We start from the raw sequence: 15,774 nt of genomic DNA, 5'->3' as shown, positions 1-15,774 counted from the left end.
ATCACAGATGTGACAAGGGCCTTGCCACGTACTGACCCTTGGTACAAATTAGCGCAAAAGGCTTTTAGCAAGTCCACCAAAATTGTTGTTTTTGGTTTCCTTTAGGGCGCTGTCCCACGTTGCTCGGGTACGAGCTGCCTGTGTTTTGCGTTAAATTAATGCAAAACACCGGTGGCTCATTCCCGATCGCAGGCGTTTCCATAGAAAAGCCGATGCGATCGGACCGCCCCGGTGGGCGCGGTTTTGTCTGCGTTTGCAAACGTAACGTGGGACAGCGCCCTTATTGTATGTGAACGGCACTTTTACAATTTAGCTAAAAGCTCTGACGACAACAGTCCTTCCTATTTACCTAATTGAGTCTTGTGGATCAGTGCGGATAATTAGGCTCTGGTTCGTTTTCCACCTGGGCCTTGCCAAACAGAGCTTAAAAAGGGATAATTTTTCAACTTCAACTCAGTCCATGTCATTATAGACCATGTCAACCTGGATGGTGAGAGAAGAAGCTGTGATGCTCTTCATAGTTCCCCTATCTCCCATCACTGAAGGTCCGGGTGGTTGGTCCCTCGTGATGACAAGCGATGGAATAACCCAATAACTTGATACTACCAGCACCACGTGCCCCTCCATTACCATCAATGCCCTAAAAATGATATGAAATGTCATAATTCTACTCCCAAAAAGCCGAAAATGTTCTATATTAACATATTTCGGCAACTTCAGAGAGAAAGAAAAAGCTTTTTGTTTTGTTTCCTCATTTTCTAACTCACATGTTATTTGCCTTCAGGGTGATAGCAAAACATGAAGCAGGCGAAGATTTTCTTTTCCATCACAAGCAATGTCACATGAGAAGCGCCAGCAATAAGGAACTATCGGAGGGGCCGTGCTCCCTTCATTTCCTGTCATATTCTACGGCAAACAATGGGCTGAATCTGATCCGGCAGAGAAACAAGCCACCCAAGCCTCACATATCAGGTTCCAAGTCTGCACCGGCAGGAAACCAATATCTGGATATCTCACCTCCCGTAAATTATTAACCAATCATGAGATAAGAATTTATCTGAGCCCAGGGTCACTTTTCATCTGGTAGCTAAACAGGTTGTCCTCGAGAAGGCGCCACTTATCTGTAATTAAAGGAAATGATGTCGTACATGTGCCAAAATTAAAATTGCCCTCAGTGATCTCAACACAGGGTACTGCTGGGACCACCCATGCTCATAGGAACAGGACCCCCAACTCTCCAGAGAACGGGCATCCCGATCCCACCAATGGGTGAAGCGGAAGAATGAGCATCCGCCATAGCGCTCCATTCACTGTCTATGGGATTGGTCCCTCACCCATCAGCTAGTCATCCTCTATTCTGTAGATAGGAGAGAATACTTGGGACAACCCCTTTAACTCTTATGTGGATACTGGCTAATATTCTAGTCGGGAGCTCCAAAAAAACCAGACAAAGACGATAGCCATGACTTGTGTTTCAATTAGTTTCGGATGAATAAGGACACAGGTCTACAAAGTCCAAGGGTTAAGACAAAAAAAACCAAAAAACATAAGTGATGTAACTGCGTAAAAAATTCCAAATATGAATGAATAAATCCCATAAAAATGGCGTTCCCATAAAATGTGATATTTTTGCTTAAAAAAAAAACCCTTAATTTAGGCCCCTTTTGTCCCTGTCCAGAGAGGTCCACAGTGTCCTCCACTATGACAATGGTGAAATCTGGTCTCCTCTAGAAATAATATTCCCCCCTAGTATTAGCATTAGCAACGTCTACGTGTTTAACTACTGCTACAATGTAACTTGATCAGTCCCTTGTCATTTGTCCTGAGTTCTGTACAGAAAAACTTTTTTTTTTAAATTTTAATCTCAAGCAAAGTAAAATGAGAGCGATCCCTTAGGCTCATGACAACCATGTATGTGTTCAAAGGTTAATCGCATTATGGAGAAAACACACACTGGCAGTAGGTTAGGCTCCTTTCAGGGGAACAAGACTGTGTACATTCCCCTCGCGCAGATATTTCATGGCAGGTGACTTCTACAATACAATGTAGACTATGCTAGTAATTATTCTGTAAGCAGCTTTGGTCATACAAAGATCTGTGTAACCAAACCTCTGTGTGTGTGTTGTTAGTAGCTGCAGGACTGTGAAAAGTGCACTCGCGTTCCAGGATTTTAAGCTGGATTCTAGTGAGGGGTGGTTTATGAACAGCCGGCTCCAAGAACTGGCTCAGGAGTCGGCTCCATCTTAGCCACAACCCTAATCCTATGACCGCTGAGAATTGTGCGACATCTTTTCACTGAACACAGCACAGCCCCTCAGTAACTGCTGTAATATCTGACCAGAAGCCTGCTACAGAAATTAGGGGAGGGACTGTGCTGTGCAGATACCTCACACACCAGTGCACCAGAGTGCTCCAAGTCCAGCTACAATCTTGGAATATAAATGCATTTTTTTTACAGTCCTGCTGCTAACAACAACCCACAGAAGGGTATCGTTACACATCTCCAGGGCCAATACCCAACACTGTATACAGCTTTGTATGGCCAACACTGCTGTCAGATTCCCCTTAAACATTACTAGTATAGTAAGTTCCTATTCAACTGAATGGGAGCTAAGCTGCAATGACTCAGTTCAGCCACTGCACAAGGAATGGAGCTATTTGCTTCCTGTTCATCAGCTGCTGAGTACCTTAGCTCCACCAATATGATACTTTATATTTTTATGCCAATATTAAACCACAATTCTCCTTTAAGAACGAAACAATACAATCAAAATACATGACATATGCTTCAGAAAACAACCTGATTTGCAAAGTAACCAACATTTGCCTGCAGTTCCACCTACACGGTAAAGCTGTCACTTACATAAGTAAACCTACAGAGACGTGCGTCTTGTTATGACAACCCTGTCATTGAGTAACGAGCCCTTTGCACGCGGTGAACTCTGCTGTGTTCTCAAGCCTCGCTCATTATTAGAGCATTGAAAGACGCCACAACCAGGATTACTTATAAATGATAATAATTCTTTATTTATATAGTGCACACAGATTGCGCAGCGCTGTACAGAGCTTGCCAGATCGGTCCCTGCCCCCAATGGGGCTCACTATCTAATCAACCTACTAGGATGTTTTGGAGTGTGGGAGGAAAGCGGAGGTCCCAGAGGAAACTCACACAAACACAGAGAGAACATACAAACTCTTTGCAGATGTTGACCTGGATGAGACTTGAACCCAGGACCCCAGCGCTGCAAGGCTGTAGTGCTAACCACTGATCCACTGTGATTACTTGTTACAACTATCCTCCTCATAAAAAGAGGTTGAGAAATCCTCATTATAGTCTATGAAAAAAAAACATAATAAAGCACTAGTTTCACCTTTAGCCAAGTGTGTAAAGCGCATTTTAACCAAAAACTAGTTCAGTAAAAGAATACAACCTATGCCGGAGCGGACGCTCTGAATGCCTGGCCACTGAAACGGATTCAATTAACTTAGTATTGGTTGGCTCTTTCTTCTTCTAAGCTTCAATAGTTGATGAGTGGGACAAATGACCCTGGTACCCATCAGCTGTTCAGCTGTGGCCAAACACAAGGTGGGGAGCTGGAAGCAATTGGCTCTGTGACCCTTTGGCAGCCAAAATCCGGACCTACCCCTTCGGTTCCCATTCACTGTCAATGGGTGTCGTGACAGCATCACGGACCACCAGCCTTTTGCCCTATGTTAACTAAACGATCAACTGTTGATGGCCTTTGCTAATAGTTGGCCAAACCTTTTAAGGTGGCCATATCCTGTGTAGATATTACCCAGCCGATCACCATGTCTAGACAGGTCACACGTCCAGGGGCTCATTAAAGCTGTATGTTCACATTGAGAGTTAGAAGTGAAGGTCAAGAAACACTCAACATCCGCATAAGAGAGTGTCAGACCCTTCTTCATCTATCCAATGGATGTTTCATCAGCTTTACATACTAGAAAATGCCGTAAAACTGACTGCAGCTTATAAAGGATAAATAAAATACATGGGCCGTGTATTATATAACTATCCTAGAAGACCGAAATCCTTCCTAACCCCTGCACAGGCCATAAAGGGTACAAGCACATGAGCTTCACGAGAGTCTACAGCAATACTACACCTTCCTAACCCTAGCACAGGCCATAAAGGGTACAACATACAAGCACATGAGCTTCACGAGAGTCTACAGCAATACTAGACCTTCCTAACCCCTGGTACAGGCCTTAAAGGGTACAACATACAAGCACATGGGCTTCACGAGAGTCTACAGCAATACTAGACCTTCCTAACCCTAGCACAGGTCATAAAGGGTACAACATACAAGCACATGAGCTTCACGAGAGTCTGCAGCAATACTAGACCTTCCTAACCCTAGCACAGGCCATAAAGGGTACAACATACAAGCACATGAGCTTCACGAGAGTCTACAGCAATACTAGACCTTCCTAACCCCAGCACAGGCCATAAAGGGTACAACATACAAGCACATGAGCTTCACGAGAGTCTACAGCAATACTAGACCTTCCTAACCCCTGCACAGGCCATAAAGGGTACAACATACAAGCACATGAGCTTCACGAGAGTCTACAGCAATACTAGACCTTCCCAACCCCTGGTACAGGTCATAAAGGGTACAACATACAAGCACATGAGCTTCACGAGAGTCTACAGCAATACTAGACCTTCCTAACCCCAGCACAGGCCATAAAGGGTACAAGCACATGAGCTTCACGAGAGTCTACAGCAATACTAGACCTTCCTAACCCCTGGTACAGGCCATAAATGGTACAACATACAAGCACATGAGCTTCACGAGAGTCTACAGCAATACTAGACCTTCCTAACCCTAGCACAGGCCATAAAGGGTACAACATACAAGCACATGAGCTTCACGAGAGTCTACAGCAATACTAGACCTTCCTAACCCTAGCACAGGCCATAAAGGGTACAACATACAAGCACATGAGCTTCACGAGAGTCTACAGCAATACTAGAGCTTCCTAACCCTGGTACAGGCCATAAAGGGTACAGCATACAAGCACATGAGCTTCACGAGAGTCTACAGCAATACTAGACCTTCCTAACCCTAGCACAGGCCATAAAGGGTACAACATACAAGCACATGAGCTTCACGAGAGTCTACAGCAATACTAGACCTTCCTAACCCTAGCACAGGCCATAAAGGGTACAACATACAAGCACATGAGCTTCACGAGAGTCTACAGCAATACTAGACCAAGGTCACACATGGCACATGCCGCCTATGGACTATTTATGTCCGATAACACGGGACAACATCTTCTGCATGTAGAGTCAACGTCATAAAAAAAACATGACAATAAATCACGTGAGCAGCTTCAAAGGCTTCGCCTACGACCCAGCAGATGTTTTACATCTGCTTAGACTTAAACAGAAGGCCAGGAACTGTAAGGAGATCCAACCGTGTGGACATGGCTGCCTAGTAACCTCTATATACAGTGTCATGGGTAAACACTCAATACATTAGCACTTGGGGGCCAGATGCTCCAGCAAATATCTGCCATAGGCACACAAAGATATAAAACTACTGCAAAGCCTACAGCAGAGGTCGAGAACATGAAGCCATGCATTTGTGCTGGTCACATAGCTTAATACTGTAATACCTTGTCTAGCATCTTACACAATACACCAACAGCATAAAACCAAAATCTAGGACTATAAAAAGACTTCAATGTGACCCGAGTGGATTTTACTGCTATATAATACAATACATACATGTTCAGGTCAGACTACTCGGATTCACAGCACTACCCTTTACCATAACAAAAATTGGGAATACTGGTACATTGCTTAACTTCTGAGAAGGCAAACGTTCACATGACCCATCAAGGACTTAAAGGGGTATTCTCATCCTGGCATTCACATTCACTTTCTTTAATCTGCCATATATAAACATTTCTTCAATTAGATATTAACATTTTTTTTACCTGTGTGAAGATAATTTCTCATAAATGTAGTAATATGGTCTCTTAGAAAGAAGACTGACTCCTTGGATACGACCACCTCTGCTGGATGGATTGCACAAAGAAACAAAAGGTTTTTGTTTATGAAATGTCCGGGAGTTACTCCATGTCCCGCAGCCGTCCTGTGGTAATGATTGCTGAATCCAGGTGGTCAGGCAGGGCTCAATAGGGCACGTCTGGCCACCGCTGCAAAAATGTGAGGTGGTCGGATCTGAGAAATCTTGTTTCTAAGGGACATTGCTACATTTATGAGAAATGATCTTCATACAGGAACATTTTTTTAATAACATCCAATTGAAGAAATGTTTACATGTGGCAAATGAATTCAATTAAATGCAAATGTCCAGATGGGAATACCCCTTTAAGGCCCCATCTTTATTACAATGCAAACATCAGTATAAAAATATAAGGCTTGGGATATACTGTCTGTTATACAAGTCCTCCTACCGCCATTACAAAAGCACAATCTCTACATCTAGGTTTACTTCCTACCGAACTACTGAAAATTAGAACAAGGAACTGGCATTTGCATATTTTATTACAGTGCCCCGGCATGAACTGGCAATGCTGTGCCCTGGCACTGGATTACACGCTATGCTTTATGTGGGCAGGGACAAATTGTCTGCAAATCTGTGATTAATGTCTGCTGTGTAATTATGGATGATATATAATTATGTATATAATGCAAAATATAATTAGACATTGATTTGTTATATCTAGTTATCCCACTGTCCTACAAGTTACATAGTTTATAGGGTTAAAAAAAAAAGTCCATCAAGTTCAACCAAGGAAGGGAAGGGATTGGATGAGAAAGGGATGTAAGGAAACAGTTCTATATAACATAACCTTCTTGAAGCTCTCTGCTGTCCCTGCTGTGACCAGCGCCTGAGCCAGGCTATTCCACCGATTTACAGTTTTCATAGTAACAAAGCCCTGTCGCCTCTGGTGAATAAACCTCGTTTGATTTAACCTGGAACAACTTTCCACCATATTTTTCATACGTTTATAGAAATGAATCATGTCCCCAATACCAAATGCTGGATGGGTTCACGGTAGATTAATCATTGGCGGCCGAACATCCAATCCAGCAAATTGATGTTCCTAGAAGCTAGCCATGGCTATGACTGCCCAAGTGGGGTTCCCATCACAGACATGGCTAGTTGCTAGGGCATCAATTTGCCGGAGTGGGTGTTTTGAGCCAATAAGCCAATATTTCCAGGTCAAGCGACCAAACCCGACCATTGCGTCCATTCATCTCTACTTGTGATGGAAAGTCCCCTCATAATTTACCTTATTCCACATCTTGAAACATTATTTAACAGATCCTTTATCATCTGCCAAGGCAATTCTGCCAAAATTACCTAAAAAGTATTACTATACAAACCAATTAGTAGAAGAATCTGGGTGGTGACAATGGGGGAGATTTATCATAGGCTCTTTCCCCTGTGTCCCGCCAGATACATCAGAAGGCTTAGGCCTCTTCATGTAATCGGCAGGCCGCACTGCGGCAGGGCAAAGCGTCAGGTCCGACTTGGCGTAGTTTTGGGTAACAACTTTTCAAAATTACGCAGGCAGAGGATGGGAACACCTGCCTACTCTGCCGGTGACACCCCCCTATGCCCAAATTTGCGATTCCTTTACTAATTCTATGCCAGAAAAATCACGTTTAAGTGGTAATAAATATCGCCCGATGGGTGGTGACGAGGGCTCTACCTCAGTGCAGAAGGAACATCACGTCACGAATAAGTGTTGGTGGATATTATTGAAAAAAAAAAAAAACATCCCATTTTCTTCAAGAACAACTTCTCCAGAGAACAGATAACCTTTCATTTATGAGCCAGTACAATGGTGTCAGAATACTTGTTCCTCATTACTAAGGAGAAGGAAGTGATGAGACACAAAGTATCCAGCCAACATTGTACTGGCTCATCAACTAAAGGTTATCTGCCACTGGAAGAAGATATCCCTCCAATGCCAAAATGTTCTGTTGTGATCACACTTTTACACCAAGGCAAATGGGTTCTCAAAAGTACATAGAGTATCGCCATACATTACAATTCACATGTGTCTTTGGGAGTTGTTCCTCAACTAACACAACACAATATAACAGCAAATGGCGTTCCCTTTCCTCCTCTACCGTTCGTGCCGAATAGATCAACAAGCTCTGACCTCCTTATGTTGCCAACAATTCTACGTCTGGTGCTGCTTGGGGTTGAATTGCGCTTTAACCTGGACCCGTACAGTCCCATGGAAACTAGTCGCTAGAGGCGTCAATTTGCTGGATTGTTTCCCGATCAGAAACATCAGGTCTGCACATCTATACCGGAATACAATCCCCAATACATATCCCCGTTGTATACCTTGTGCTCCATCTCTATGTTATCTGATTATCAAAAGCCCTGTAGACCTTAATGGGACTGTATCTAAGGCTACCTGAACAGGAGCTTGTGAATTCTTGGGCCGGATACTACCGACAAGTGGCCGTTGCCACTTGTCTGGACTGAAAATACGGCAAGAATAAGACCTGCTCTGAGTTTTGTTTGCCAGGAAGTCATCTCAGGAAACCACGAGCTTGTGACCCTCAGATGCTACATTATGACCTTGTCTGTAGTGGTTGTGTGGTTTGTAGATCGACTCCACTGCACTCCAGAAATGCTAAACAAGTTGTTTTTGTAGGGTTTTTTTTTGGTGGGACTGAACCTTTACATGCCATTCACCTCCTGTGGTTTGGAAAGTGGTCATTGTTCGCCTATTCAGCTCATCCACTAGACTTATCATATATGTTCTTCTGAAAACTCTAGTAGGGGCATAGTGTAGGAAGCAGAGAAACATCCGGAGACAGAAATGTAACACACTGTGACGCTGGGTAAATATGGGGCAATGCAACCTCAACCTGATGGTAACCTCCGTGAGACCTTACCACTTGTGGCCACATTTGCAAAACACTGTGGCACTGTGTGATAGCTCGCATTGTATAATGCAACTTCTCAAGAATTTCCAGGAATTTCCACACTATACTGTGGTCACAACTGTCTTCTTTTGCGTTCCCCGTCTCCAGGAAAGTCGTTCTACATCTCAACCACATACTGAGTAAAGAAGTAAAAAACTTTCCAAATTATCCTTAGTGATGCATTACCATCCAGTAGGCTTCACAGTATAGAGGCCAAGTCTGGATGGTCTGGAATAAGGAACTGAGAACATGAAGTTGCCAGCAAGGAAGGGGGGTTTTTACTGACGCAATGGAATACATATCCATTTCCCTTTTACAGATTTCACAATTTTAACAAAAACTAACTACAGTCATCTGGACGTTCACATTTAATCCATCTGATATAGATACATCTATATATATTATATACACACCACACACATTTCTTAAATTGCACAGGACAATAAATTTCCCATAAATGTAGCCATGTCATCCCTTAGAAATGGGATTGTTGTCTTTGGATACAACCACCACTGCTGGAGAGATTTCACAAAGAAACAAATTGTGTTTGCATATGAAATGGCCTGTAGTTACTCAATGTCTCACAACCGTCCTGTAGTAATGAATGCTGAATCCAGGTGGTCGGAGCCTCAATACGACATGAGAGGTCACCGTTGCCAGAGTGCAGGGGAGGTAGTATCCAAGGACATCAATCTCATTTCCCCCTCTAAAGGGAATCTCTGAGAAGTTACTGGTAGAGGCAGATTATCAGACCGATATCAGTACTGTGAGCTATGATGTACACATACACACACTTACGACTTCTGTTGTCCTGCCTTATTATGGGAGTAAAATAATGAGAATATCAGTAGAAACAAACATCTACATTTCCAAAAAATATAATTGGCCATAGTTTAGTCTGCTGGGTCTCCCTTTGTGTATCCGCCGGATGAAAAGTCTAGCATTAGGGTTAGGCTCTTGTAAACCTCCATACTCATTCGCTGTGGGTTAACACTGCTGTCCCCTGAGACACTGATTGAAAGTTTCCGGATAAAATCCGGATGGCACGCATGTGTAATACAATATATGTGAATAAAAACTGAGATGAGAACTTCCACATTTTGTGCTTTAATAGAAACTTGTCTTATAAGTAAAGCTTCATGTTGCATGTAGGACATATACCCCGGTACTAGCACTGCACCATATCCAGCTTTATCACAAGGGCTTAATAGAATAAGTAGACAATGAACCGGAGCAGAACTCCCCCAAGTGCAGAGCACAAGGTTCAATCAATACGTTTCAGTCAAAGTACTGACTCCTGTGCTGTTCCTGTAATAGTTATTAGCGATACATTATCTTTATGGCACCGATTTTCTACATTCCTAATAAGGCGACAAGAAGTCCAGTCACATTCCCAGAGCACTTCCCAGAGTTTAGCAAGTGGGCCAAAAAAAAAAAAAAAAAAGTCAGGGAAAAAAAAAAAAAAGGTAAATATAATAAAAGAAGCTACAGCTGCTCGTGTGGTATATTACTGCTGTTATATACTCATGTAGGGGATACTACTAGTATTAGCATTGCTACTACTATCAAACATCTAAACTTCTCCAAGTTGTAAGGGGTATAACTGGAGACCATTGACAGGCAGAGATCATTTGGGGAAAAAAATATGGGGAATATAATAAAATAAGCTACAGCTGCTCGTGTGGTATATTACTGCTGTTATATACTCATGTAGGGGATACTACTAGTAGTAGTAGTGCTACTACTATCAAACATCCAAACTAAAAGTAAGGACAAGTTTCGCCAGGTTATAAGGGGTATAACTGGAGACCACTGACAGGCAGGAATTATTTGGGAAAAAATGATATTAACTATATGATAAAGGATGAACAAGCGTCCATATACATGTACTGCCAGAATTTTAGTTGTACAGTAAGAACACTCGGCTCTCACATGGCGTCTCCCCTCCGCCTGCTCAGCTATGCAGAATTATGCAATCTGACTGTAAGGTTACACTATGAGGCTGCTAAATCCAGATGTAGTCGGAAAAGAAAATATGAGGCTGCCCTTGGCACAGGGAGCGGAGGGGAAGTGCTGCTTGCGCAAGACTCTCAGCAGCCCCAACAACTCCCTGCTGTGCCGAGTGTAGCAGAGCTCACACGCACAGGAACAGGGATCCTTCAAGGGGGACTGCAGACATCCAACACAGGAGAAGCTTTTCTTCCAGCCGTGTCCTGTAGGCAGCCAGATAATGCCCCCCCCGTCACACATGTATTTCACAATGCTACCATGTACTCTTAATATATTAGCCACTTCCTGGACCGGTGGGTATTACTAGTCGCTACTGGTAACTGCTCTACTTTCCTCTGCGCTATAATCCCTTCTAATAGGTGTACAGTAAATTGCTTTCCACCTGGGAAAAAGCTCCTTATGCAGTCACGTTGTATTAGCAGTATACATTGTACCGGAAAATGTATACATGTCAGAGCCCGAGGGACTTTATGGTGTGGTGCCTTTTTTTTAATTGGCAGTATAGAAAAGGGTTATTGGGGGAGATGTACTGAAGTGTCTGAGGTAAAACTGTTCTAGCTGCCCACAGAAACCAATCAGAGCTCCCCTTTAATTTTATAAGCAGCTGTGAGAGAATGAAAGCTGAGTTCTGATTGGTTTCCATAGAGTTCTTCTTTCGGACACTTCTGCACTGTTTTAGTTGCCCATGGGAACCAATGATTGGTTTCCATGGGCAACCAGAACAGTTCTTCTCTCAGACACTTCTGATAAATCTCCCCCATTGACTATGCTGGAGACTCTAAGCAACATATACAACAGTATGGTGAAAATAATGGCATACTACGGAGGTGTCTCGAGGTGTCTACTTAAAGGGATAGTCCCATTTGAGCAAATTAATGTTATTGTTTGTTTGATAAAAAGTTCTACAATTTTCCAATATACTTTCTGTATCAATTCATTACATATTTGTAGATCTCTGCTTGCTGTCAAGAAGCTTCTATTTTTCCTTCCAGTGGACAGAAATCTGACCATGGTCACACAGGTGCACGGCTCGTTATATCACACAGTGCTGATTACTCTGATATATAACGAGCCGCGCACCTGTGTGACCATGGTCAGATTCCTGTCCACTGGATGTAAATATAGAAGCTTTCTATGGAAAGAAAGCAAGCAGAGATCTAGAAAACCATGAGGAATTGATACAGAAAGTATATTGGTGAATTGTTACATTTTTCATCAAACAAACAATAACATTAAATTGCTGTAATGGGAAAACCGCTTTAAGGGATTCCATCTTAATGTACTTAAAAGTATGTGTACACAGAAGAGTTTCAAAGTTTGTCCCCCCCCCCCCCCCCCAATTGGGGTGAACACTTGGATTGGCTGGATACAACAGAACTGGGCCACTTTAATCATGGAAATATAGGGTATAATACATCTTTACCCTTCTTTTTATAATAGTCACCAAAACTTACAGCCAAACATGACATCTAAATAATAATGTAAAAAAAAAAAAAAAAGACAAATAAAACTGGATCCCGCAGACATGCAAAGATCTGTCAGTTCCATGGATAATCTGGCGCCCGGGGGACGTAACGCTGCACAGGAGGCCGGGATGTGTTACCATGTAGAGGATACACCTATAAGTCATGTGGTCAGTGTATTAATAGGCAAGTACCATACAGAATAAAAACTAGGAGTAAAAACACAATGATGAAAGACTAGAAGATAATAGAGGTCCAGTCAACATTATGTTTCGCAACCATCGCCTCCCCCAGAAATAAAAAGAAATGACATAGGGTGGACCGAGTAATGGTTTTGTAGGTAATGGGTGAGTCCTCTAACTTCAGACAAGATTTCTCATTGCTGTCAGTGAATGTAACCTACTGACCGGCTCAGATGGGAGATGAGTAGTAGGACACTAGATTAAAAAAAAAAAAAAAAAAAGAGGTAAGAATTTCGGAAATATGGAGCAGTAAGTATTAGAATGTAAGTGGACCCCCTGGCAAAAAAAGAACCCTGCTGACAATTTAATTCTCATCAATGAGCTCATTGAGGAAGAAGATTCCCAAAGAAAATTCCCTAGTTATAAAATGATGACACCCATGATATAATTATATATAGAGAGAGATAATGATCTTGATTACCGGTCCCATTAGTCTAATAGAGCGATCCATGGCTCAGAAAATTGCGAGATTCTAAATTCTAGCAGATCCTCGGAGTCGGACAGAGAGAAACTTCTAGAAGGCAGGACCTCTGCGCTGCCCCTTTTATGACCAATCACTGCCCATCTCTACTATTCTTTTATCTCCACCATAGTCTCGCTAGCTGTGTTGTACTACAGCTCCCAGCATGCCCAAGCAGTAGAAAGCCGGGAGCATAATCCAACCAAGAGTTGCAGAACCTCTCCAGACGACATCATTGTGCACCTTCCTGTAGATCAGGGCCGGTCCTCGTTCAGCTGGAGACGTTGCGTGACAAGAGTAACAATAGGCGTGACAGCCGAGCTCTCCACTGTTTGTGTATGAAGACAATGGTCTGGAAAGATTTCATTCCACTCTTTTCCTGAAATGTACAGTCACTAGAAATTCATTCGGATCAGATCTTCTCCCCTTACAAGGTGGCTACTGACCACTCACAAAGGCTTCCATGTGCCAGTCCTGTGTTATGTACCACGGAGGCTTTCTGATGTTACGCCTTAGGATCCCAGATAGATCGGGTGCAGGAACTGGGGCACCAGGATTGTACTTGTAGTCAGTCCACCGAAAGGCAATGTAGTAGGGGAGTAGGTGGCAATGTGGGTGTCTGGGGTGGGTGCACATTGAGGGTTAGGATCACATCTGGGCTTTTAACATCCTTTATTGGAGAATGGAAATAATGAAGGCCGTTTAATTACAATGATGGGCACCAATGAGGTCTTCTGCAGAGATAAGTGGACCCAATAGCTGGGACCAGTCATAGCCATGGCTAGTTGCCAGGGGCGTGAATTTGCTGGATTAGCTCTTCGGCCGCCAACATGTCCGGGTCAGGTGGCCGAAACTGACCATCAAGTGGTGTGCAGGATTCTTGCTGGAGACTCCTCGGATGCAGATGTGACTATACTCTTACACTCAGATGCTCCTTATTTAGGCCTCTACTGTATGTGGGGATTTGAGATGAGAAACAAAGGACATAGACATTTGATAACCAAATCCAAAAAAAATAGTCTCCACATCAGACTCCCTCAATGATCTACTACTAGGCCTCAGCATCTCCCAACAGTGGGACCACCAAGCATCGTATGACTGTCAGGGTTGTTCTGGATAGACAATCGCTTTAAGACAGATCCCAGTCTTCAAGGTATTCATCATAAACGACAATAATCGTATCTCTGTCATCAGGTGACAACAGTGACGCAACTATCCTTCAAATAACCTTCACACTGGTGACCAATATCAGCATCGAATCTCAGGTCCCTAATGAGGAGCCCATACACTTCCAATAGCAGGCAGCTATTCCTCCCCACTCACCATACACATGCATGCTCAGCTTATGCAATTATACTTTTAAAGAAGAGAGGAGCATGCTACCGATAAACACCTCTGATGAGATGAGCGGATCCGACGTTCAAGTTTGGGATCGGCAGCCTGACCCAATCCGGGAACTTCTATATAATTTCTATATTATATATTTCAATATAATATCTATGACTGAACACCGGGTCTGTTCATCTCTACCTATGTATTACATAGAATGGGACACAATAACTTTCCTAGTCGGGGGGAGCCATATATATATATATACATCCACCACGTTAAGGTCTTTGATCTTATGTGAAAGTAAAATCTAAGCAGAGGGCGATAAACAAGAAGAAAGAAATATTTTGTAACCATATAAAAAAGATAAACCTTGAAAGAACACTTTATAACCGCTTGATAAGACTAGTTTCTAGAACAGCTCTACATCAATAATATACCATAGCAATATGGCACCTAACTTTCCTGGACTCCTGAACGGCAGATCGCCCTAGTGACATCTACTGTTTCTGCATTTCTACATAACTAGACATTCGATACAATATATTATATAACAAAATGCTAATAAATAACATTGTAACATGAACCCCCTAAGGAGCCCCCTGGTGACTGTGCACATTCAGTTGTCTAGGAGAGAAAAAACTCCAACCATAGCGATGGAAGTGCGGCTCCAGGGGGGGCGTCCTCTTCTCAGAAGAGGGGGGGACCTAGGAAATATTAACCGTATCCCTGGGATCACATGGGACAGGATATTATATAGAAGAACAACTTCCAGAAAATAAAAGTCCAAGAAAAACTTTAAAACATGGAAATTCTACAAATACCTGGACATTGTACAAGTAGAGAGGGGTCAAAGTCTCTTGGTCACTTATTAATCACAAAGTTTTCCAGGTCAGGAGCACCTGATCCTGGCCAAACCCTAAAAACACCAACTACATCCGTGACCCTCAGATCAGAACAAGACATCACGGAGGTTCTGCAGAATCTGCAGCCACATGCACAAACATCCAATCCAACGTGGAACCACAAGTCCCAGCACAACTACTAAAAAAAGATGGGCGACGCATGAAAGTATGTGCCCCCCTTATGCAAGCGATCACTAGATCCTCTAATCACATGACCTGTGATCACCGGATCACTAATGTATCGAGCCGTCAAATGTTTGTACTTTTTTATTTTTTTTGGAACACAGTCATGATTATAATTTATTCTTAAGCTTCTATATAGCACATCCACAGACAATGTACTGATACATGCCACATTACTACAGATATAATCTGTAATACATATTTATAAGCGGCCAGTACATTC

The 15,774-nt window shown here is 42.8% G+C and overlaps 1 protein-coding gene across 2 annotated transcripts in view; it reads right to left on the bottom strand.

Annotated features, from left to right (window-relative positions):
- Positions 1-15,774, bottom strand: part of NFE2L2 (NFE2 like bZIP transcription factor 2) — a 41,279-nt gene that overhangs the window by 4,498 nt on the left and 21,007 nt on the right. The window lies entirely within an intron of this gene.

The sequence above is a fragment of the Engystomops pustulosus genome, chromosome 8, assembly GCF_040894005.1.
Source record: "Engystomops pustulosus chromosome 8, aEngPut4.maternal, whole genome shotgun sequence".
NCBI lineage: Eukaryota > Metazoa > Chordata > Amphibia > Anura > Leptodactylidae > Engystomops > Engystomops pustulosus.
This window is presented reverse-complemented; position numbering and strand designations above follow the sequence as displayed.